The sequence below is a fragment of the Ambystoma mexicanum genome, chromosome 2q (genome assembly GCF_040938575.1).
Source record: "Ambystoma mexicanum isolate Mex_15411 chromosome 2q, UKY_AmexF1_1, whole genome shotgun sequence".
Classification (NCBI taxonomy): domain Eukaryota; kingdom Metazoa; phylum Chordata; class Amphibia; order Caudata; family Ambystomatidae; genus Ambystoma; species Ambystoma mexicanum.
Window position 1 is genome coordinate 1,021,056,645 of NC_090924.1, and position 26,800 is coordinate 1,021,083,444.

Below are 26,800 nucleotides of genomic sequence, written 5' to 3' on the forward strand. Positions count from 1 at the left end.
ATTTTTATGCCAAAGCTGTACAATTTGTGTGAAAGTTTTTTGTCAGTTGATATGTCATCCCAGAGGTCTTTGAGCTCGGTTTTCTATGCTTTGGTTAAGTAAGCTGTGACATATTGTGCCACTGCAGTGGAATTGTCTGCAATGTATTGCACGTCTATGTTTGCATTTCATAGGAGGGCAATGATTGCATTGTAATCATTGATGTACTTTGATGCTTCGTGTTTTTTATGCAGTATGTGTTCTTAGGTGATTTGCCCTTCACACTGTGTCTAACCGCAGACATGAAGCTGTTTACTTGTCCTGTTGCCGAAATTGGTCTAGTGAAACCAAAGCGGCATTTGGTATAGTATTTGGCTTTGTTTTTATATTTGTGCCGACAATACTTGCCACACCTGTGTCATTGAAACTGCAAAATGTGTGCATGTAGGTTGTTATGTGTAGTTTCTGAAGGGATTTGCAAGTGACATATTTGCAAATGAACTGCAGAATAGTTGCATCACTGTTGTGACCAAATTTAGGAGCATGTTTAATCCACAAAAGCATGTGGATGTGTGGTGCTCCTCTGGCTTGATATTCTTTTCTCTAAAGATGGGTTCCACTTCTCAGAGGGGAGGAAGTGATTTATTACAAATGAAGTGCAACATGGCAATAAAGCGATGATGGAAGTACCTTGATATGTTTACAGGATCAAGAGAGCAGAGTTCTCCTGGTGTTTTCATGTCTATATCTGCTTTGCTTTCATTTGCTGTGCGTAGGAAATTGTGCAAGTCTTCCCATGCATACTCTGCACAACTTAAGGTCACAAACCATGTGGGTGGGCCAAGGTTGTGTATCATACAGCGTACATCTGCGTGACGTCGGAACCAGTATTCTTTTGTACCATGCATGTTTGCTAAGAGTTTTGTAATACTTGACTGTAAAACTTCATCTTTCTCTTGCACCTTTGAAGTAGCTGCATAGCAGACATGTTTTGAAAATTGGAACCTGTTTTCAATGTGTATGCAACTGCATAATATAGAGTTGCTAGTTCACTTTCAAAGAGGAGGTGGAATATGTATTCAACGTTTTGTCTGAATCTGGGGTCTTCAGAATACATTTGTCAAGAGCAGTATTCTGATGCTGTTATTTGTGTGCATCTTTCATCGTACCTTCTAGTTTTTCCTACTGGACAAGGTGGAGGAAAGGCTTGTGCTTCTACACTTTTTTTCCATATGCTGATTGGAGTTCCTTTGGCTTGACGCATTTGATATTCCAGTGCATCGTCTATGGTGTCTTTGGAGTGCAGTAGGTGAATTGCATAGTGGTCTAAAATATTGGAGGCTGCAGTAGGATCTAGAAGTTCAAATTGGCCAGTTCCTGAGGAGTCCTGAATTATTTCGGTGGTTTCCCTCAGGTGTTCTTCAATGTTTATTTCTTTGTAGTATTCATTGTTGTTTTTTAGATATTGCAGGGCTTCCCTAACATTATGTAAGTCTACTAGTTGCTGCCAAATTGTTTTGTCTTTTGTAGGTAATGATGTTTGATTAAAAAGTAAAATATGTATTTGACAAGCTGTAAGGGCGGTCTTCAGAGTTCAATTAATATTTGCAGCATATGCCATCCCCTTTCCATTATCTGATATGATCATGCCTTGAAGAAGGGCCTTTGTTCATCAAGTTAGCTCAATGGGTTTCTGTATATGAATTTCGTTATTCTTTCATCCCAGGACTTTTAAATTGCTTCAAAGTAACTAAAAACTTGATGTATTCATTGTACAGTGCTATGTGAAGATATTGGTGCAATCAGCATGGAAGTATATGGGCATAGCCAGCATAGAAATGTTTTATTCTGGCATATATTGTGGGGAAAGGCCTCATGGAAGTCTGCTGGGAAATACTACTGTGCACTGTTGGTGACTTGCATTCACTGGATTATTTTGTGAGTTAGCCTTCATAACTGATTGCAACTGATTGCAAACTGTCTAGCTCAAACCCAATGGCTCACAGAAAGTGCATTGTATATCACGAGTTGAACACGAAATGGGCTGTTTTACTTCTAGCTTTTGTCTGGAGGTGAAAATGCCATTTAGCGCCCTGTTTTTCAGCAGTATTATCGCAGACTGTATTAGCGTGCAGTATTAGCGTAAAAAATGCCCCATTGGATCCAATAGACCCACCTTGGATCTGCCACTGATCATTTCATCTCTTAAAGTCCCTCCCTTTGACCTTACGTTTTTGATGCTGAATGTGACCTTCCTAATTGCAATCACATCAGCTTGGAAGTTAGGGGAGGTTAAATCCCAAACCCTAACTATTCACCTCATCTACAGACCTCCTGTCCCTATTGGAACATTTGAGGAGGATATTTACAACATACTCTCTAGCATCCTTAAAAAGTCTACCCAACTTCTCCTGTTAGGTGACGCACGCCAAAGCCACGGCCAGCATCCTGTCTGAACTTGGCCTCTGCCAAAAAATAACTGCACCCACGCACAACAAAGGGAGAAACCTTGACTGGGTGGCGGACTATAATTGCACTGCCAATATCACGTCCATCACACCTCAACACTGGACTGACCACTACCTCTTGGCCTTTACCCTCTCCACCACAAGACCACCTCCTTCAGCCAAGGAATAAAAAGAATATCACTGTCGAAAAAATGATCCCGGCCATCCTTCCTACACTCAATGCATTTGCAGATAACCTAGACCCAGAAACTCTCGTCAACAAATATAACAAAATCATGTTAACCTCACTAGACACCATTGCCCCTCTCAAACTTAGACATAGTAAAACGAAATCCCACCTTAACAAGTGGTTTACCCCACAGCTAAAGGAATAACGACAACTAAAAAGAAGTTGTGAAACCGCTTGAAGACTACGCCCGTCAGAAACTAATAAGACTAAACTAACCAAAACCTCATCCCAATACAAAAAAGAAATCTGCTTAGCTAAATGCAACTCTTATAATAAACGCATCTCCAATGCTAACTCTAATATGAAAGAACTATTCACTATACTCAAGGAACTAGAAACTCCCATCCCTATCCCTGCCACTTGTACCAAGGACAAATCCTGGTGTTCTGAAATACAACAGGCACTTTCCAACGAAGCATCTAACCTGCAAAATAAACTAGCATTACAAAAGGCAGCAATAAATGTGCTACCTAACGTGATCTACTCCTCAAAAAACCCGCAGGTGACACTCCGGCACAATTTAACTTCACCAAAACATCAATTTTGGAGGTAGAAAAAGTTATACTCACCCTGAAGCCATCCAACTGCCAGGGTGACCTGTGCCAGCACAGTTGATAAAGGATCAGCAAGAGACAGTGCCCCTTTTATCTCTAAACTTATCAATGCCTGCTTTGCTGCCAGTACTATCCCATCCAATCTCAAACAATCATGGGTGCTCCCATTGCTGAAAAAGCAAACTCTTTACCCACTCAGACCTACTAATTACCATCCCATCACAACAGTCCCCTTTCTCTTAAAAATCCTTGATAAGATTGCCTACCTCCAAATCCAAAAATACCTGGAAAATCACAAATTGCTTACCAAACTTTCGGGCTTATCATACGGCATTCACATGTCAATTTATTGCACCGTTTCTTGAAGTACATCCAGATGATTGGGTCATTGCAGAGATTGGTTTTACTGGTCCTCTGTTACCAAGGGCAATTCTTACCACAAATGATGCTAGAAATATGAGAAATCCAGTTACTGAGTATCTGAGGAAATGCTGGGATGGTTTATGTACCTTTTTGGGCGCAGATGGCTTGAGATCGGCAAGTGCGTCCATATGGATGAATGCTGCTATTAAGGAGAAAGGAATAAAACAAAATCTTTTGGGTGGATTGTTTTTTTTTTTGGTGGAGTGTGTTGGATTGCTGATTTATGGCAGAATGGGAGATGGATTTCTGAGGCGGAAGTGGAATATTGTTAATTTCACGGATCATGACTATAGACGTTTAAAGAAGAGTATTGGAGTGGTGAAGTGGGAGATTGTGGTGGATTTGAGTCTCTTAACCACTGAAAGAGGTCCCGTGAAGGTGGGATGGCGAGTAGAGTTTACAGAGAAATTGTTTCAAAATACAAGGATAATGTGATTACGAGAGGAATGGAGTCAGAGCATCGGATCTCACATCTCGTTGGAACAATGGATGGATATGTGTGGTAATGTGAAACTTTGTTCATTGAATTTGCGTGAAAGATCTAGACAAATTAAGATCCTTAATAGAGTATATTGGACGCCAGAGAGAATGATGAAACGGGGGGTGACTGAATCGGACGAATGCTGGAAATGTTTGAACAATGTTGGTTCTTTGGGACACATGTTATGGCATTGCTCTCGGATTCGAGGGTTTTGGACTGATGTTTGCAATATGTGCATACGTGTTTTGGACACAATAATTGATCTAGATTTCAAAACGATGATTTTGGGTTCCGAAGATTTATCGGATGGTCTTACAGTTTCGAAAAATACATTTTTATTTAGAAGTGCCTCAATAGGTAAAAAGTTGATACTGCTCAATTGAAATCGCATTTTGTACCGCTTTCATCGGACTGGATTTTGGAAATGCATTCCCTTGCAACTCTGGAGATTTGCATTTTCAGGAGGCAAAGAAAAATGAACTTTTTTGATAAAATTTGGGGAAGATTTCTTGAGGTTTACTAGTTGTTTAATCTGTTTTATGGAATTGAACATCTGTTCTACAATTTTGTAAAATATTTTGATTCAATTTGTTTTTCAGTTGGTTATGATGTTGTTTGTTTTATTGTATTTCTGTATAAATAAATAAATAAATAAAAAAAAACAAATTGGTAGGAGCACGACAATCTAGATTCCGCCCACTACATGGAACTGAGACTGCCCTTATTGACCTTAAATCCCAAGTGGATGAGCTAAGAGATAAAGGGAAAATGCTCTCCTCCTGCTGCTTAACTTATCGGCGGCATTCAACCTTGTGGACAATAAAATCTTATGTAATCGCCTGGACTCAGCTGCCCACTTTTCCAAAGATGCTATAACCTGGATCGAATCATTCCTAAGTAATAGAACCAGCAGGGTCTTTTCCCCCACAGCAGCGGCAGAAACCTATCCCTATCATATGTAGAGTGCCCCAGGGATCTTGTGTCTCCCCTACACTGTACAATATATTTACCAAGCCCCTTTTCGACGATCTGGACCATCTTGGTATCACCTACACGAACTATGCAGATGATACTCAGATTCTCTTCCCACTTTCAGGGGATTACATTAAGGATTTGGCCTTGGTGAATAGGGTGTACCTCATCATCCAGGCATGGATGGCTACCCATGGTCTATGCCTGAATGATGAAAAAACAGAGCTTATTATCCTGGGCACCCACATCAATCTCAAGAAATTAGACCCAAACTATTCCTCCTTCCTAATTGATGGCCACCACATCAAGGTTGCCAAAGAGGTTAAGACCCTTGGTTTCTACATTGATTCCACCTTTTCCTTCACCAAACAAGTGAATGCCATAGCACCTGCCACAGCTTACACTTGTAAGCTCATCAGAACGGGCAAACCATTTCTCTCTACTGAAAATTGCATCATCCTGGCCAGAGCCCTTATACTCTCGAAGCTCAATTATTGCAACGCTGTCTATATCGGAGCTGATAAATCGATTATCCAGAGGATACAAATCCTCCAAAATAATGCCTTAAGAGCAGCCCTCGGTGTGGCAAGAAAATCACACATCTCCATAATTAGGTGCCAAAACAACTGGCTATCAACATTTGACAAAATTCAGCTCAAAAAGCATCCCTCACTTACAAAGCACTGAACAATGCAGCCCCCACCTATCTTATGGACAGATTCCACAGGAGAACCTCTACCAGACTCTCGAGACTGGCCAATTCCAACTGTCTTATTATTCCCAGATTTCAGCTATCCAAAGTTGGCGGCTGTAGTTTCCCTGTCAAAGCCACCCAACTATGGAACTCTCTGCCACACACCATCAGAGAAGATCAACCTTACCTGAACTTCCGACTTAACTACCTTAATTGGCTCAAGTCCTCTGACTCTTAGCCTGGCCACGCGAGCACCATGCAGGGCATCGATGCTTCATCTATTGTATATACTTGTATATATTTGTTTTCATCTATTTTTTCCTGTATTATCTCTACTCTGTAACTATGTATATACTTGACTTCTCTATGCCTGTAATTACTGTATTGTCTAACTGTTGAAATTAAGCTTTGCATATCCTGTACTCTTGCGCCCTGATACCCTTGGGTCTGGTGCACATTAGAAATAATAAACAAACAAACAAATCAAGCCTGTTATGTTCTAACCCATATGTTAAAATCCTACCTGATGCCATCATTTTACAATGTGAGCCCAGGTTCCAACACAAATTGGTGTTGAAAATGCACCCTTTCCGGACGCGGCATGTCCGACCTTCCGGGCGCAACGGCCCTGGTAGACACAATTGTTATGGAAGCACCGGCACCGTTACTAGCGGTGACAGTGCTTCTGAGTCCCTATTTATTATCGGACTCCATGGGAATGGAGACTAACATTTTCCACTGCCTGATATCCTGGGCCGTCGGGACTTGTAATGTCCCGGTGGCACCAGGATCTCAAGAGGCGGAAACAGTGTTACCCCCGGACCTGTAATGAGGTGCATAATGTCACCAGATTTCTATCATGATCCTTCCTCCATGTAGGAGGAGGCCTGGCACTGTCTTGATGTAAGAAATGAATCTGTTAGGAAGATGGACAATCTTCTGATCATCTTTCGGTGGTCGAGAGCAGGGCAGAAGCCCTCTATGGCAACTCTCCACAGATGGATCAGGTTCCAGAAAATGTCCAGGAGTGCTCAACCAGAGGCATGGCAGAGTCACTGGCTAATGCTCAGAGGGGCGCATGGGCAGACCTAACACTTTTATCAAAAGGTATGGACTTAATATGGAATTTAAATCATGCACTTTCACACTGCGCTGATTAAACATGATTTTAATCAAAACACAAGGCTGTGTGTTTTGATTACATTCATGGTTAATCAGCACAGTGTTAACGTGCATGATTTACATTTTGATTGACTAAGGGTCCTACTGGGAATAGGGACCCAACTGGCACTATCACCTGCAGCAGATTCAGCTTTAAATAAACGCCCTTGTATTGTCTATTGGGTTTTTGACTAGTGCAGTTGGTTCAGCATCTGAGTGCCCCCTTCTTATACTTTGGATTTAATATGGACTATCGAGTCCTGTGGTCCACACAACTGATCAATAAATGGTGTTGGGAATGTGTAGCAGCATTCACTGTCATCTGTGTGGTTTGTTTCCATAGGTCCCTCTATGGATGCATGCGTACACCTTATACATAAGCACTGGGATCACAAGGAGGAGGGATGTGGAAGTAATTATTAGATTACTTAGGAGTAATGTTCATTACTCCTAGACCAACTCTTCCTCATCACAGTAGTGATTTACTGTCCCACCATCTGGTTGGAAGACGGGCTCATGATCCATTGGGAAAATATAACTATGGATTGTGGGTAAGTGGGAGGCATTATACCTCCAGGAACGGTAGGGGGTATAATTAGTAGACTTAGGGATTGAGTTCTGTCATGTAGGCTGGAGCCTCATAGGTCAGTACATGCTTTAAGTGGGATGAGAAATTGAGGGAGGGCACAACATTGGAATGAGAGAGATGTTTGCTGTATGCTCTTTTCACTGCTAACCCAAAGGGGGCACTGCAGTGACAGTGGTATGCTTAATGTCAAGCATCTGTTCAGGGTTCCTCTGTCGCTTTCATTTTTCAAAATGACTTACTGTACCACTAGTCATGGGACAACATCTGGGTGACAGTGCATCCCAGTAGGATTGTTTGTCGCCTCTCATAGGCAGAAAACAACTGCTTTTCTTCAGGTAAAACCTTGCATAGTCTGCACCTCCCCTCACCACTGCTCATAGTACCCCCAACCATCCACATACACCCATTGTTCCTGCTTAACTTCTGCATTTGCTTTGAGCTATTGTTGGTGGATTCAGGTTTAATATCACAGCTACAAGGTGCTCTTCGTGCAGGGAACGGGCAGAGCTGGGGGCTGTTGTTCTCTTTATAGAAGGGGAAGTGGCATTTTTGTGTGCGCTGTGCTTGTCCGAGGTATTTAACCTTCATTTTGTAAGAGTGCTTCATGTTGATCCAAATTCCTTCTCAGTAGCAATGTTCTGATTTAAAATGTACTCTTTCATTTGTTCAGACATGAGTGCTCACCTCTGATGGTTGCAAAGCAAAATGCAGCACCAGGGGTGATGTGTTCTGAAAGCTTGAAATTTGCCATTGTTTTCTGTTTCCAGAAAAATAAAGATTTTCTGGTTCATGTTAGCGGATGGCCAAGTCCTTGCAGGGGGTGCTAGAGGGACAGCCAGCATATTGGGCCACCCCTCTGGCCTCTTGCACCTGGCTCGCCTCCCCTCTCCCGAGTGGGTTTAGAAGGCGTATGCCCCAAGGCCCGGGCTGGAGGAGGTCACCCTCTTTTCAGTCCGGCAGCAGCAGTACCAGTGATCATCGAAGCAGCAGCGGTACCAGCAACCATCAGGTTCCAGGACCAGGGACAAGGTATACCGGCAGAAGGATCGTGCACCATGTTTTCAGGTATGTGTGCAGATGAGGGGGTCAGGCATTTCTTGCATTTAAGCAACCATGGCTTCCTCCACTGGGGGGGCCTCAGCATTCCGGCTGCCACGTGTGCAGTTGTGACTGCTTGCTGATGAAGGAGGGTTGTGTGTTTGGCAGTAAACCTGGTGAGATTGGTGCCGTCTTCAGCCGGTGTGTGGAGTAAGGGGTAACATCAAAATGTGAGGCCAGCCTCCAAAGGTTTGCTGGTATGCCCGGTTGACTTGTGCACCACACGCCAGTTGTGGGCAAATTGTTAACGAAGGTATTGTCTGAATGCCCCAAAATTCCCATTTTAAGCTTCTGAATGAGTAGAATAAGTTGAAAGTGTGTGTTCAACAGGGAGTTGTTTGTTTTCAAAATAGAGACAGGCGTCCTCCATCTTGAGGTGGAGAGGGCATGAGCCCCCCACCAGTTGACCCCTGAAGACCACACCACCACATGGAGTTGCGCGACTTCTGCCGCAGGACCACTGATGTCTGGAACCCCTTATGCATCCAACAACGTGCCACCCGTTGCAGCGATCGAATTATGGTGAGGCCTTTGTGTTTTTGAACACCACCATATGCCTACCAAGGTCTACCTGCCTCCTACACCCACATCCAGCTCCTTGCCGTGGCTCAATCTACATTTGTGAAGCATTGCCGGATTCTAAAATTTTGGGCGCGATGCAGCGCCAAAGCGAGGCTCTGTTTGCTTCGTTGCCTATCAATTGAAGCGTTTAGCTACCAGTAATAACCATCAGCAGGCGGAAGTGCCGGCCAATGAGTCTCGGGGCGCATCGGCGAGAGGTAAGACAGGTAAAAACACTTGTTGCAGGTTGCCACCCAGCTACTCTCTGAGTACTCCCATATGTCCCACTCATTGTGAGGACCTGTATCTACATGTTTGGTCGAAGACATTAGTCCAGCCTATTTTTGTTATTTAGCCCATCTGGTTTCTTGTCCTGTCTATGAAGGTATTACACCTCTACAAATTGCCCCAGTCCAAATGTTGATTTTACTGTACTTAGCCTAACTATTTATCTATCTGCTATTTTAGCCTAGTTGCTGCCTTTTGCCCCCTGGGTCATTGTACTGTACTTCGCCTTACTATTTGTCTATCTGATATTGTAGCCTAGTTGCTGCTTTATGCTCCCTGGGTCATTGTAGTGTACGTTGCCTAACTATTTATCTATCTACTGCTCTAGCCTTGTTCTTGCTTTTATGCCTCTTGGGTCATTGTACCTATCTGCTCTAGCCTAACGGTTTGTCTCTGCCTACTGACCTCTCGTCAGCCCAAAACTGAGACCTTCCTAATAGCACCATGTACGACACCATCATCCTACTTTCAAAACAAGTATGTGCCTTTACTGTTTTAAGCTTACAAACTGTAACAAGTGGTTCTAACCACATAGACCCACAGGTTCTAACCATAACAAATAATACCTGTCTGCCGATGAAGCCTATTCCTACCACATTCCTTCTTCGGCTCAAGCTAGACTACGAAATGTTGACTATAAAACCTACCAGATTCTTACCAAAACTAAATCTAGACTCCAAACCTACCAATGTCGATAATGCAAGTGCGTTGGACCTCAGTTTCTCGTCACCCTTTTCCTCACAAGCTTACTATGAACCTAGCAAAACAGATATACCTTGCTCAACCATAACTAGAAACAAAAGACTCTGTGCACGACTTTCCAGACTTCAAGAACCTTTGTCCTTCAAAGTTGCTCACCACACTAAGACAAATATCCCACATAACAAACCTACCACCAAGGATAAAAATTCTACCATAGCGTCCAAACTGAAATCTATCATCAAAGTAAGCATGGATACATTTTCGACCTGCCCTACTAATACCAACACTGGTGTCAGTACAAAAAATAATGCCAAGACAAACAACAAAGTAAGACAGGACAAATCACCTGCCTGCCTCTCTAACGTTAATTTCCAAATTTTAAAGATGCCCTAGTCAACGCCAGATCCGTGGTAGCACATGCTACAGAAATTCCAGATCTGATCACAACAGATAACCTTGACTTCCTCGCAATAACAGAGTCATGGTTACATACAGCTGCAGGCCCAGCCATTTCTCCTGCAGTCCCTGATAACTACAATATTTTAGAACCAACGCCAGAGGCGGAGGCACAGCCATCATTGTGAAGTCAAATCTAGCTATGAGGATAGTCCCCTCTCCAGTCTTTAAGCCCTATTAACTCCTCACAGTCAAACTACCTAATTCCAAAGCTAGTACCCTAACAATCTACCTTATTTACAGACCACCCGGTCCAATTGGTGCATCCGATGAGGACATCTCTACATTCCTATCTGACAACACTAAGGTTTCGTCTCAAATACTGCTACTCAGTGATTTAAACCTTGGCCTCAATGATCCTAATGATCCACACCCCTCAGCAGTTGCAAACACGCTCATCGAACTGGGCTTCACCCAAAGAGTAAGCCAGGCTACCCATGACAAAGGCAGAACATTAGATTGGGTGGTTGACCTTCATTGCGCAGTTTTCATCACTGACATCAAGCCACAAACCTGGACTGACCACTTCCTTCTGTCCTTTACCATTCCAGCTAACAGTACCTCTAACAAGGCTAATCTAACAGCTCCTCCACTCCTCACCCGAAATAAAAGAAACATGGTAGACAAGATCTTACCACTCGTTATCCCTGACATTAACGTGTTGACCGATTCCCGCAACCAAGATGTTCTAGTAGACGTGTACAATGCCTCTATGACCAAAGCCTTAGATGCAATTGCCCCATTTAAACTGCGGACAAACAAACCAAGAGCTCATCTGAACTCTTGGTTCACGCCCCAGCTAAAATCCTTAAGAATAGAAAAAAGGAAGTTAGAAGTCATATGGAGACAACTTCCTACCGAGGAAAATAAAGAGATCTTTAACAAAAATAGTGCTATCTATAAAAAAGAAATCATACACACAAAACAAACAACCTATAATGAAAGGATCCACAAAGCCAATTCAAGTTCAAAGGAACTCTTCACCATCCTAAGAGAACTGGAAACCCCTATACCGCAGACAGACGACTGCTTAAAAGACAAACTCTGGTGTACCAACACCCAGAATGCCCCAACTAATACAATTACACTACTTCAGAAAAAGATTGCAAACAAAAAATCTAATCTAACGTCCATAATTAACCACTACTCCCTTCCAGATTTTTCAACCAAACCGACTCAAATTTTTAGATTCTCGCAAGTGTCTAGCCATGTGGTTGAAAAAATCATCTCCTTCCTTAAACTATCAAGATGTCAGGGAGATAGTTGCCCAGTACAAATAATTAAAGATGCCGCCAGAGACTTAGCACCCTTTATTTGCAAATTCCTTAATTCATCATTCTCATCAGTGACTGTCCCCAATAACTTAAAGGAGTCATGGGTCTTACCCCTTCTGAAAAAACAATCGCTGGACCACTCCATTCCTACCAACAACAGGCTGATTACCACAGTACCTTTTCTTTTTAAGATACTTGACAAAGTGTCCTAAATCCAAATACAGGAGTATCCAGAGGCAAAACATCTATTAGGAGTCTGCCAATCTGGCTTCAGACCACGACATGGCACGTTAACAGTCTTGCTGGATCTGAAATCACAGATAGACGGATTTAAGGACAACAGGAAAATTGCCCTGCTCCTGCTCCTTGATCTCTCAGCCGCTTTCCATTTAGTTGACCATGAAGTCTTATGTCAACATCTCGCCTCTGCTGCTCACTTTTCTCAGGAGACCATCATGTGGATTAAATCCTTCTTGAGCAAAAGGACCATGAGAGTCTTCTCCACCACAGATGCTGCCAACCCTATCCCCATTACATGTGGTGTGCCACAAGTATCTTGTGTCTCACCAACAATGTACAACATCTTCACTAAGCCTTTGTTTGATGATCTGGACCATCTGGGTGTCACCTACACTAATTATGCAGATGACACCCAGATCATCATTCCGTTGACTGGTGACTACCTGAAGGACTTGGCCTTAGCGAAAAAAATGTATCTAATCATTCAGGCATGGATGGCCGCTCATGGCCTATGCCTGAATGACGACAAAACAGAGCTCCTGATACTTGGCTCACCAGCCAATTTGAGCAAACTTAATTCAAAATACCTGTCCCTCAATATAGATGGAAACATTATCAAAGTTGTAAAAGAGGTAAAAACTCTCGGCTTTCACCTCGACTCAACCCTCATAATGAATAAACAAGTGAACTCCACGGCTTCTGCCACTGCATACACGTGCAAATTGATCAGGGCCTGCAAACCCTTTCTATCCAATGCAAGTTGCACAATTCTGTCCAGAGTCCTGATATGATCCAAGCTACATTATTGCAATGTACTATATTTAGGGGCCAGCAAATACATCACTAAGAAAATTCAAATTCTCCAAAATAACACGCTTAGAGCAGCATGTGTAATTCCCAGGAGAGAACACATATCGGATGTAAGGAGAAAGAACAAATGGATATCTATTGTCGACAAATCACTCTAAAAAACGTTTCCCTTAAACACAAATGCCTTAATGATGCTGCCCCACGATACCTCTCAGAGAGAATTGTCAAGAAATCTTCATCATAGCCAACCACGACTGCTAATTCATTCTATCTGGCTGTCCCCAGGTTCAAATTAAAAAAGGCGGGGGGAAGCAGCTTCATGGTCATGGCGGCACAGCTTTGGAACTCCCTCCCCTTTTCACTGAGAGAGGATAAACCTTTCCGTCAATTTAGGTGTAACACAATAAAGTGGCTGGTATCTCAGGACACTTGAGACACTCTGCTTCTCTATGCCTAAGTCGACTGGTCAACTCTGTAACCACGGCCAACGCTACTGTGCATTATCTACTGTTTGACTTTGTAAATATTACTGTATTATTGTCATGTTCCATTCATATGTAATTTCTGTAACTTGTTCAACTACAATGACTATAACCAAAGCTTAAAGTATACTTGTATCCAAATGTGCCCTGATACCTTTGGGTTTGGTGCGCAATACAAATAACTAAACAAACAACAAACTCTTGTTTGTTACAGTCAGATTTCTAATTTCTCTGGACACACCAGTTTGATCACTGTTGAACATGCCTAGTCTCTTGCTTCTGCTGCGTTGGTGCGTCTGAGCGCTTGGTCGTGTCTGGAGGCAGGCCACAAGGGAGCTTTTGAAAAAGGAAGTCGGTGCTTTAAATGTGTAGAGCAGGCGATGGTTTGGTCAGGGGAATATGCTGGTTTGACTTCAACGGGGGCGTGCTCATCCTTGATACCCCTCCAACCACAAGGGCGACTTATCAAGCGCTGCACACCCCACCACAGTGGGAAATGTTTAAAGCGCAGTTTGCCAGGGGACAAGCTCTCGCCATGGGTGGATGCAGGTTTTTACAAACTTTTAAAGAATTTCAATGTTTCACCTTGTGTGCTGCTCACAGGCTTTCATGCACTGCGACCCGCTCCTGCAGTATTCGCCAGCTTTCTCCCATCGCCTTGGTTGGTAGGGTGAACTTTTAATTTGAAACTTAGCTGCATGAGTTGGTATGGTGCAGGTTTAGTTGAAAAGGGCACAAAGTGGCTTGCATGGCAAGCAAGTGGGGCGGTTGCATTTTTTTTTCTCACAATGGTTTGCTCTGAGGGCACGGAATGAATAGGAACTTGAACTAAAGTGGGTACAGGAATACATGCATTCGATTTATGATGCAGAAGTTGCTTACAGGACAATTACTCACACTAAGATGTGGGGGGGCCAAGAAAATAAATGCAACTTCATTTCATGCAGGTAGATGGGAGGCTTCTGGAGCCGGAGAGTGCTAGGCATCCCCAATGTCTGAAGAAGAAATTGTCAGGTGTTGTCAGAGAGAAAGAGGAGAAAGGAAGAGGAGAGGGAGAGGCTGCCAAAGGGAGCCTGGAAGAGATAGAGGGAGAGAGGGAGGAGGAGGAAAGCAAAGACAGGATGTCCTGCATTTTAGTGGTGAAATGAGATGCCAAGGCCGTACAGTGGGCATCGGAGGAAAGAGGAGAGGTGGAGACTGCAGTAGGATTGCCCAGCTCCTTGCCAATTTTAAAGATTCAGCCGTGTTGTTACATGCCCAGCAACGTGGGCTTGGATATGGACTCTCTTCTTGGAGAAGACAGAGTCTGTATTGCCTTTTGAGCAGGAGGCAGGCCAGTTTATCAGAGGATGCGGCCGAAGCCCTCAACTTCCTCTCAGCCACACTGCACTTGTGTTGCAGGTCGGCAAGGTCAGAGTTATACCAAGAGTTGCACTTCGAGGTAGGCTTCAGGCAGATTCTCATGACCGGGGCAAGGACACCCAAGGTGTTGGAAATGGAAAGATGTAGGTTAGTGTGGGCTGTGTAAGGGTGGGAGTCAGCTGCAGGAGTAGGAGGAGCAGAGAAAGTTGAGGCAAAGGAGGCCACTGACACTTGCTTCATGGGCCAAATGGCCGAGAAGGAGGGCGGCAGTGCTGGGGAGGCCTTATCTGGGGGACAAGAAGTTTCAGATAATAATGAAAAAGTTCCCAGAGCAGGGGGCAGCATTATGGAAGTACAGAGACACAATTGTGGATGAACGCAGGCGTTATGGTTCAACAAGTTGGGTTAATTATGACCGTGATTTCAGATACAAGATGGCTCAGGTCCCTGAAATGACATGGGATCAAAGGGACATGAAAGGTTGGGTAGCATGCATGGGGAAGAGAAAGGTCGAGTCAGCCGAGCGGGGAGGAGGGTAAGACTCCCTGGCGAGCTCGGCACAGTAAGTTTGAGGGAAAAAAAAAGAGAGATGGCAGCCCTTTTGCCAGGGCAAGCAGGCTGCAAGGGGCAAGGAATGGCCATGCAAGAGTGGCTCACAGGGTGCCGTAGGTTCCATTTGATAATATCTCTGCAAAAATGTCACCATACAAGAATGGCGCCATTTACTTGCAGCGATATTACCACATGGAACCTGTGGGGTACACCCTAGCAACCCCCAAATTGTTTTAAATGGAGCGGGGGACACCCATTTACCCCAAATTATTATACTCCTAAATAAGGCGCCTATGCTGTTTCCCGGCGAATATATGTATGGCAACATTATTTAGGGGGATAATATTACGTGATACAGTGCCGGCAGAGGGAGCATGGGATGGGGGACGGAATGGCTCTTGCAAACTCTTTACTGGAGGGCACTGTCAACTGAGGTGTAAATTGCAGGTTTTCACACAAATGTAGGGGCGAACACCCATCCACAGCGTGTCACAAGGCCCAAAGGTCTCAGAGAGACAGAGGACAGCACAGAGGGACACGATAGGGAGTGGCTGGTAAAGGGCCCATCCCTGGTTAGCAGGACTGAGCTACTCATATTATTAAATGATTACCTCAGGTTGAAGGAGCATGATTTATTGTACAATGGATTTAGGTACAGGCTCCAAATTCTTTATGAAGGGCCCTTGACAGTGAGGATGGCACAGAACTTGCCACCAGCAGACAGATGCATTGTTACCGAAAAAATAAAGAGAAAGAGCTTTGTAGGGTGATGGACCCATTTGAGACGCCCGCTCTTGCTAATTTCATAGTATCCCCGCTAGGAGTGGTTCCTAAAATGGAACAGCGGAAGTACAAGCTAATACACCATTTGTTTTACCCAAGGTGAGAGTCAGTCCATGCGTGGGTGGACCCTGAATACTGCTCAGTGACATATGCTTCCTTTGACCATGCAATGGATTTGGTAGTGGAAGCGAGGAAGGGGGCGTTGCTGGCGAAAATGGAAATAGAATCAGTGTTCAGACTGCTGCCGGTTCACCCAGAAAGTATTCACCTGTTGGGGTTTCAGTGGCAGGGACATTTCTATTTCGTCATAAGCATGCCCATGGGCTGCGCAGTGCCGTGTGCATTCTTGGAGCAATTTAGCTCATTCCTAGAGTGAGCAGCGCACAAGAGGGAGCAGAGGCGGGGCATTGTGCACTACTTGGACGATTTCCTCTTAGTAGGCAGGAAGGGGTCTGAGGAGTGCGCTCCCACACTGGCTTAATTTCAAAGCTTGATAGGAGGGTTGAACCTACCATTGGCCAAGGAAAAGAAATGATCACCCCAGGAGAAATTATCACATTCCTGGGCATTGAGACAGACACCATAAGAGGTGCTTGCAGGATACCCAGAGATAAGGCGGAGGGGGTGATGGCTGAGATTGACAACAATTTAGCGAAAAACAGGATCACCCTTGAGAAAGTGCAGCAACTGCTCTGCAAACTTAATTTTGCAGCCTGAGTGGTGCTAGAAGACATGGGGCCTCATTACGAGTCCGGCGTTAACCGAGGCGGTAAAACCGCCTGGTTAACGCCGGACTCGTATTACCATTCCGCCTCCGTGATTCCCGGAATTACCGGGGCATCACAACCCCGGTTTTCCGGGAATCACGGAGGCGGAATGGTGTAAATCCCCATTCCCATTGAGTCCTATGGGACTCAATGGGAATCGGGATCATGGAAACACCGGCAGCATCTTGTAATGCTGCCGGTGTTTCCTCGTCCGCCTGCAGGCGGGCGGTGTTAAACCCGCCAGGTCAGACCTGGCGGGAACATCACCTCCCGCCTGCAGGGGTCGGGATCAGGCGGTCCGGAAACAACGGTGGCGGCGGGTTTACCGCCACCGTTATTTCCGGACCGCCACGGTCGTAATGAGGCCCATGGTGTTTGCTAGGAGATTGGCAAGAGCTACAGCGGCTGTCGCCTTGAAGCATCATCATATTAGGTTAAGTGCACCCATCAAGGAAGACCTGCACATGTGGCACCATTAACTGCAAGGGTTCAATGGCATAAGGTTGCAGAAATACAGATGTATTCTGATGCGTCAGGTAAGGAAGGTTCTGGGGTAATCTTGGGCCCAGAATGGTGCGCACAATGGCAAAAGATGGGGAGATTGGGTAACATCATGGCTCTCGAACTCTTTCCTATTTTGATAGGCTTCCTGTTGTGGCCAGGTGAGTTGTGCAACCGGAGGGTGTGTTTTTGGTCAGATAAGAGGGTGGTAGTGCAGGCTATTAATTAAGAATCTGCCTCATGCCCGGTGGTCCGGGGATTGTTAAGGAAAATGAGTGAGGTTTGTCTGTATCAAAATATCGAGTTTAGAGCACACCATATTCAAGGTACTGATAACATTGCAGCTGACGCCCTCTCTCGTTTTCAGTGGGAGAAGTCTCCGCAAGGTCCACCCACAAGCACAGCAGCAGGGGAATGAGTTCAGAGTGGAATGGTGACGGCTGATTTCATGGACCCAACGCTCTGGGACCTTGGGGAGTGCTCGCTCACACTACAAGTGAGGTCCAGATACCAGTGGGGCAATGGTAAATTCTTTAGTGTGTCACAGGAACTGGGGTGCACCACAATAAGGTTGGAGGAGCAAGTTGAGAAATGTCTCATTTGGGCACACAAGGAAGGTCCAACAAGGAGCTGGGCGGCGGGGCACATGGCAGCGATAGCCTTTTATAGCAAACTGAATTGGGGAACCCCTCCAAGGGTTTCACAGTGGGCGCCGCTCTTAAAGGATGGGGGGAATGGAAAGAACAATGAATGACTGTCGCAACCCCATTGATTTTGGAGGACTGGTGAGGTTACTTAAGGTGCTGCAGGGAATATGTTTAAACGGATTTGAAGTAGCACTTTTCTGGGCTGATTTGCATTGGTGTTTTTTGGGGCGTTCCGAGTGAGCGAACTTGTCACAACAGGAAATAGGGATAAGTCTGGCAGGGCCTTTACAATGGGGGATGTGACTTTCACCAGGATGGGTGTAAGAATAAGGCTAAGAAGGTCAAGGACAGATCAGGAGAGGAAAGGGAGGTGGATAGATTTGTACCGTTAATCAGAGCAGGAGAGTTGCCCTACCAGGCTTCTTTCACGCTCTATGGTGGCCAGGCCGCCCGGGGAATACCTGCGAGTACTCGAGGATGGGTCCCCACTGACGCTGTTTTTATTTCTGAAGGTGTTGGCATCAGCATTAGATAAAGTTGAATGCCATGGGGAGGTTGGTCCTCTCATGGCTTCAGAATAGGGGCAGCCATGACAGCATTCCATCAGGGAATGCCCCGACCGGCGATAAACAAAGTGTGAAGATGGGAGTCCAACCGGTACAAAATATACATCAGAAAAGGGGGGCCAGGAATCAATGCGCCGGCGCCGCAGTAGGTGGGTCGCATGTAGACAGAAGGAACGGGCGTGCAGCTCAGGAGAGGGCTGTGCACATTACATTGTGTTTTTGTGTTTTTCATGTCTGTGCAGTAGGTTTGAAAAGATTATTTTTAAATGGAGAATTAACAACTGTTGTTTGCACCAGCAGGTCACACTTTGTGGGTTCATTGGCCACTGCTTCATCACACAAGAACAGTTCAGAACGCAACAGTGGCTGCAGTGAGGGGCCAGCATGGGACTGAGGAGCATTGAGGTGGTCTGGCTGCGCACACCGGGCATGCAATGGAATGCATTGCTCCCCTGTGTACCGAGGCAGCTGGAAAGGATGGCAGCACCAAGAGTACACCTCGGGGGGAATGACCTTGCAGACCTGGATAGATGTTCGTTATTAAAGGACATGCATGAAGGGATCAAAATCTTGGGGCTGATGCTCAAAAAGACTGAGTTAGCGCCACGGAGCGTGTGGCGAGGTGCAGAGTCCAATGTGGCCATGGAAAAATCTAGGAAAAGGGTGAACACGAATATGGAGAGGCTTATGCACCGGAGAGGACTGGGTTTCGTCAGGCACAGGAAAATGACCCAATATATTTTGCTTCGGGCGGGGTTCACCTGTCTGACAAGGGCGACAATGTTTTTCTTTTGGATATGTTTGCAGCGCTATGAAGAGCAGGATCTGCTTTAAGAGTGCGTAGTAGAGCTGAAATAGGTGGGGGCATTGTGGGTCACAGGGGGCCACCCCAAAGCGTGGCAGAGTTACTATGGGCGGTCCTCAACAACTGATTGCCGTGGCTCGGAACTTACTCCATGCAAGATTAATGGGAGTGACTGCCCTGGTAGTTGGTAAACCAGAGGTCGGTCGTTCTCACTAGAACGAAACCCGAAGTGAGGAGGACTCACCAGTTTGTGAAACCCCGGGAATGGCAAGGGGTCACCCGGGGAAGAGTTTTTTATGCCAGGCACACTTGTGACCTTAGTGAAGCTAGGAAGTCCATTAGGATGACTCCAATAAAGTGACCAGGTTTGTTTCAATCAAAAAAAGTGAGTTATTTGAGTGGTATAAAATGTGATGAATGTCAATGATTTGGGGGCATCAGTAGGGGTTAGCCCCGCTAAGTGGATGGCCCAGCCCACACAGGTGGCACAAGAAGGAAAGCCTGCATAGCGGGCTGCCCCTCTGGACCCCTGCATTCGGCTCTCATTCCCTCAACGGAGGGGGACAGAAGGGGCATGCCCTTGTTGGTCCGGCTGGAACCAGCTGGCCCTGGGGAGGCACATAAACTGGCCAGGGCTGTAGGAGGTCACCCACTTTGCAGCCCAGCAGCAGCAGCCACCCCCCTCCCAGCTGAATGTTGCAGGTAATCAGAGTTGGACCAGGATTGTTTTGGTACATGCGATAACAGAATTTTGTTTTCAAATAGGGATTTTCTGCAGTGTTCTGATATGTTTCTTTCTGTCACAGGCAGAGTTGCATGGGCCTAGAGAAGGAGGTACACTGCGGATGCTGCCACAAGATATACCGGCTGGCTGCATGAGCAAGGATGGGATTTGACGGGCACTGAAACCATTAGGGACAACTGGGACTTGTCAACAACTGAGCAGGTCCCTTTGATCTTCCTCTAACCACTGCCTCAGCACACCAAGATTTAAACGCAAGAGAATGGGTGGTTCCAGCTTCCCTGTTCGCTCTGCCACACTTTGGAACAATCTCCCACTTACACTCTGGGAGGAGTACTCCTTCCACCTTTTCCAGAAAAAGCTTTAAAGCCATCTATTTAACTAACAACCCTCACCTTCTCTATGAACCTTTGATAAACAGATACACATTGGGCCTCATTACGAGGCTGTCGCCGGTATTCATTTTTTTCCGGCGCCCAGGAAAGGGCAATGACTGGGTCATTTCTACCTTGCCGGACCCGCTAATTGCCCTTTTCTGGGCGCCGGAAAAAATGTATTCCACATAACACCAGGACCGTTAATAATGGTACTAGTGCTACCGTCATGTTCTGCTCGCGGGTGCCAGTACGGCCATCAGGACAGCACGGCTGTTGCCTTACCGTCATACTTATAATGAAGCCCATTGTGTCCCATTGTATTGGCCACCCGGGGAAGCGTTTTGTATGCCAGACACACTAGTGACCTGAGTTATGCTAGGACCACCTGTTAGGATGACTCCAATAAAGTCACCATATTTATTCCAATAAAAAAAATTGTCTGTGTACAATATTTGGGTGGTATAACATGTGATGATTATCCAGGGTTTGGGGGCTTCAGTAGGGGTTAGCCCCACTATGTCTAAAACTTGTTCTGCTTAAACTAGTGAAATAAATGTGACTGGTTCATTTCATTTCCATGTTTCCTAATTGTGGCGCCGACCCCTTACCAGTAGCGTACATCTCCCTTCGACGAATCCACCTAACCAGTGGAAAGGCAAGGTGAGCCATTTATTTGTTTATTCATTCTCCTCCATGCGTACTCACGCACACATGAGAAATGAGGTTTCAGGCGCAGGCTAGTGCTAATGGCTGCTGCCAGGGATCACCCTAGCCTCTGCTCACTTAAAGCCCTGTAAAGATGAAGGGGAGATGTAATGTAGATTAACAGTTGTTTCAATATCCTGGTTCATAAAGGGAGTTTTCAACATCCCTGGCTGCACAATCCAGTGAATAAATAGGGCAACCAGGCTGCTTTCTATGCAAATCTCAATGCAACAGGGAGGTGCTTTGGCTCTCTATCCAGTATAGTAATCCATATAAACGACATGTCAGCTCCCTGTATATGCCGTTTTGAGTTAACTTTGGATACCCAATTTACTAGGCTTTCTTAGAAGAGCGTTATTTTTACAGACTTGGCGCACAACTTTCTAGGGCCGGTGCAAAACGCTGGACACGAGCAACAGCAGCAGCCAAACAGCTCAAGCATGCGCAGTAGGTCACCAACGGTGTGTAGTAATATGTTCGTTTGGTTGTGCGTTGCAAAACTCAATACAAAGTTCACGAGAAAAGGCAGCGCTATTTCTGGAAGATACAAAGTTCAGAAACAGAAGCTATAATCACTGGCACGCCGACTTTGTTCAACGGGGTTAAACAACGTATCATCAACACCATTTCGTAAGTGACAGTTACGTTTAAGTATGTAGCTCGCAAAAAACATGAACCCAAACGTTCGGCTGCAGGATACGGTGGGTAGACACATACTGAACTCTGGGACGTTCTGCAATAAAAAAAACTATATCCTCAACTCGCCTTAGTAGAAACGCAAGGTACTCTGACTTATGGTAAAGCAGTGCGGCTGCTCTATAAATTGCATTGCATTCTGGCACCTCCCCCCTTTGCGGTATTTGGGAGAATAGGTTCACACAGCAGCCTCGCCCACTTGGCACTGACCTTGTATGTATAGCGTGTCACCGGAATGCTCTGCAGCGCTTTAGCTTTTGCCTCTCGTTTCCCTCTGCAAAAAGACAACGATCCCACCGCTGGAGAAGGCAGTCAGAGGATTAGAAATGTTTAACTCGCAAGGCTGCTGAGCTGATGGGAGGGGCCCGGAACTAAGTTTATGGTGATGCTCTGATTACTTACCAGCAATCTGCATTACTCCTAGTCCTACTCTTCCTCGTCGCAGTACTTACCTCTGAGTACCCGCCTCCCTCACAGGAACCACGTTTTTTTCTTCTGGAGTTATAAAACCTCCCACTTACCCATCTCCAGGACATTTAGTGGAGCTTCTGCCCATGAGTTTATTTCACCTGCCAAGGTGTTCAGGGATGCTGATCCAAACCCCCCTGGATGGTCGATATATGTCATGGCTGATTAGGTGTCCTGCCCAACAAGATATCAGATTTGATGGGAAGCAGTGAGCTACTTACAATACAGTGAGTTTGAGTAAAATTTGGACCAGGTGTGGAGGGGAATACACGGAACAGTCATCAGGGACAAAGCATGGGCGGACGGACATACATAGATTAAGGACAATCAACAATAGACATTTTTAAGTTCAGATAGGTGGTGAGGCCACTGTGTTAGGGGTGTGGTCATGATGGATGAAGTTATAGAGTGGAGGCAGAGGCAGGTTAGTGGTAAGGGAAAAAAGTTAGCTTGAAGGGAGAGGAGAGGTAGGTTAAGAGGGTGACGCAGAGGCAAGGCGGCAGGAGGCTTTCAGTTTGATTTTGTACTAATTGGTGGGGACTGTTCCTCGGATGTCGGAGTAAGAGAATCCTATGCAAGTGGAGCAAGGAGAGAGAAAGAGAGGAAGTCAGAGAAAGCTCAGGGAGGGTGAGGAGCCGGAAAGGAAGTCAAGGAGGCAGAGCAGAGATTATGAGAAGACTTGTAGATTTGGACATAGGGGGATAGATACAGTGGTGCCTTATCATGGATATATTTGTGAACCAGGAGAAGAAATTTAAATCTGTCCGTTTTGCATCATCAGCCATCCAGCCTACTGACAGTAAGAGGAAGTAGATGTGAAGAGAGGGAGTTCAAATATAGTCCTGGTTGCGAAGTTAATGATCTTGAGGACATAAAGCATAGTTGGGGAGACCAAAGAGTATCCTGGAACGGTAGTCCAGTTTAGAGTAGAGAGTATTTAAGAGTTGTTTGACAGTGTTGTAAAGAAGGAGGTGGATAATTGTTCGAATATTTAGGAGGTTGAGTTGTACCTCTTGAAGAGGGATGGTTAAGCCTACCCCTTCGTTCCCATCCTACAAAATTCATGACGCAGATGAAGGCTAGGAAACACAGCAACCACCCATTCTATTTTGTACGAATTCCAAACGGACCAATAATTGACAAGTATGTTGAGAGATAGCCCCTCAGACAGCCATATGACCTCAGCCAGCCCTACAGACCAGGTGCAGTACGGTTTTACCCCAGCGTGGACGAGGAGCCCCAGGCTATGACCAAAGCCACCTCAATTGACAGCCTCCATTAAAAGCACCAAGAAGCCATGTTGCTGACGTCGTTAGAGACACCACGACATAGCCGTGTTAGACATGAAGCAACCATGCACTCGAAATACATGAAGAACACGAGCGCACAGTTCTATAGTTAGAGGACAGCCATATATACATACTGTCATTGCTTTTATTATTTTTGCAACTAGCCAAATGCAGCAACACAGAAACCACAAGAAGCAAGAGATCGAGAGCAAATCTTGCAGATGCTTACATGCAAATCACCCCATAGAACTGCAGGAGCACCCATGGGACCTGGCAGAATGAAGTGTGACTAACTTATAGAGAGTGTAGTATAGCATGGACTCTGTAAAAACCGCATTACAATGGTCTAGGAAAATTACAGCAGGCCACATGCCTCTCAGTAAGAGCCGAGTTGAGCTGAATTCTGGCTGGAGAGAGAGCAAGATGTGTGAGACAGGACCCGCAGCCAAGGCCACAAGATATAGATGACATTCCATTCCCTAGACAGCAAATGCACCAGCTGCAGAAAATACAAATAATTCTTCATAATTCAGAACTGCACAGCTCAAATTCGTGGTCTCTGAACACGTGACCCGCCGAAGCAGACAATGGACAGCGACCAGCGCTGGGAAAAAGAGCCGATCACAGGCGATCAGAAAGAAGACTGCAACATATAAACTACAATATGAGATAAGTGTTGCACCAAGCAGAAGAGCACTCTTATAGACTAAGGTGGAACACACAAGTTACAATTCAGACACATAGGCCCTCATTACGACCCTGGCGGAGTGGGTTTACGCCAGCGGTATTCGTGGCGGACCCGTCCGCCCTACTACGAGTTCCCGCAGCGCCATGGAGCCTTTCCCGCCTGGTTTTTCCGGGCGGAGAAATCCATGGCGCTACGGGACCTTGTTGTTAATTACGCCACCGTACTTTACGGTGGCGTAATTAACGCCTTCCCCACTCCCATTATACCCTATGGGGCAAGAATGGGAATGGGGAAGGGTAAAATGGGGATTGGGGATTTACCGCCCCGCCAAGGTCGGAATGGGGCGGAAAATCCGCCAACCCCCATGGCGGTATCGGCAGCTTTCCGCCGTGCTCCATGGTGCATATTGCACCACGATCTCCGCCAGGGTCGTAATGAGGGCCATAGTCATTGTTATTACCTTCAAAACATACACCAAGAGCTGAGACACTTTGCAAATCCCAGGCCTGGGGACGTCGGCTCTAGCCAACCACAGCTTAGAATCCTAGGGGTGGATGGTAACGGGTCAGAACCAATGGTAAACCCACCAAACTGAAACATTGTTATAGGTAGTGACTTGGGGATGGACCAGGCCAGCCACCTGACATGCGAGGACCAGTAGAATAACCTCTATAATGCCCACTATAGCTAGTATAGTACTCAATACCCAATCGAGTGGTCCAATAGGTTTCCTGGAGAAGGGCCCAGGTTGTGACGTCACTCTGATGCAATTGTAGTGTAAAACCAGCCTGCGAGCCAAGAACGGACGAGACGTGCATGGATTTCTCCTGTTCCTGTGCTGATCCCTGTTGGTTTTGTCTGTAATAAACCACAGTTTTATGACTGAGTCCTGCGTTTATGCTGTGAGGGTGTTGGGCCTTCCAAGAGCCTGAGGACTTGCAGTGTCCCTCTGGTACACCTGGTAGTTCTTCCTGACAAGTTAGTAGAAGAGGAAGGTTGACTGCGCCAGCCTGGCAACAGGTCGTCTCCTTCGCCGCCGAACCTGAGAGACTACAGCACCCTCACATATTTTGAGAAGACGGGAAAACACGTGCCCATGTACAGGCCATCAGGAGCCTCTTGTGAATCATCCTGGCCAAAGTCAGCAAGTTGTCCATGCAGACCAAGATGGGGAGGCGAACGCCTTGAGGAGGAGTCGGTAGCCGAGCAGCGCCAGCAAACAACAGAGTGTAAGTATTCACCCAGTGTAACCGCAACTGTGGGTGTGAGGCAGGTTATTGAGTATTGTGGAGTATTGTCTGGTAGCATCGAATATTGCCAAAGTATTGTCTAGTATTGTCAAAGTGAATAGGGACAGGAGCGGAGGTAGAAGTAGAAGTCCTTTTTCTATGATTAGGGCACATTTGGTTCTAGAGGTAAAATGTTCTAGTGAATAACCTAGACTATTGACTCGAGGGCTTGGATGACAGAAGATATGTAAACATTGGTAATCCTGTGGGTTGGGTGTTTTAGCTCAGGTCATAGATGACAGTATCCCCGTAGGGGTTAGCAAGGAGCTGGCCTCGATTGCGGAAGGTGAGTCAACTGGTTAAGTCTCCTGGAGTGAGACATTTCTCAGACTAGGCGACGCAGCAGGTGCAGTTCGATCACAAGATAATATTGGTATACTCTGCCTGGAGTGCAGGAAGACAGATGTGGGGTCAGCTATTACAGTGTGCACCCAGTGTTTGATCTTCCTATATTATTGTGTTAGCTTGGTGATGTCACCCATAGGTTTGCTCATAGGACACAGAGAGCTTGAGATGGTGAGGAGCTAGTACTGAAAAATTGGGATTGGTAGACAAGGTGACCCAGTGGCGGTGTGCGGACGGCGCATGTGCAAGATTGAGGAGGAAATGAGTGTGAAGGAGGGGCTGTGCGCAGAGCATGCCTGTTAAGTTGTGGAGCTGCTCGTAGAAATGGAAAAGTATCATTATCATATTTTGCCTTTCCCCCCTTAACAGCGGACTGTTGAAATCCTCAACTTGAGGTCAGGTAAAGGTATTGAAAGATCTATCACGGCAAGTGTTGCAGGGACACGCCCCTTCAGCACCTGTGTAAGACACTCCCGCCTTACAGGGAGAAGATCTGTAAATATAGCATAGAATGGTCCAAAGGTACCGAGGGGAAATTGACTAAACCATGGCCTCATTGTGGAAGTTTCTCCCAAGACGTGCATCAATCACTATTGACACACATACAGGGTACCTATCAGGAAAAGAAACTGACCAAACACATGGCTATATTTGAGCTATGGTGCATGTTTCAGGAGGGCGAGGGGGATGCCGCGAGGCGTCAGTGGATGCTAAACCAGCAGGAGGTGAATGACCTAGAGACCCATCCCTCCACACC

At 45.8% G+C, this 26,800-nt stretch overlaps 1 protein-coding gene across 2 annotated transcripts in view; it reads right to left on the minus strand.

Moving 5' to 3' along the window:
* PTER (phosphotriesterase related) overlaps positions 1-22,328 on the minus strand; it is a 367,105-nt gene extending 344,777 nt beyond the window's left edge. The window contains exon 1 of one of the 2 annotated variants that reach the window (XM_069648356.1): positions 22,175-22,328. The gene's annotated coding sequence lies outside the window, so the exon portion shown is untranslated. The remainder of the gene's footprint in view (positions 1-22,174) is intronic. The other variant, XM_069648357.1, reaches the window with a different exon arrangement.
* Between the last annotated feature and the right edge of the window lie 4,472 nt (positions 22,329-26,800).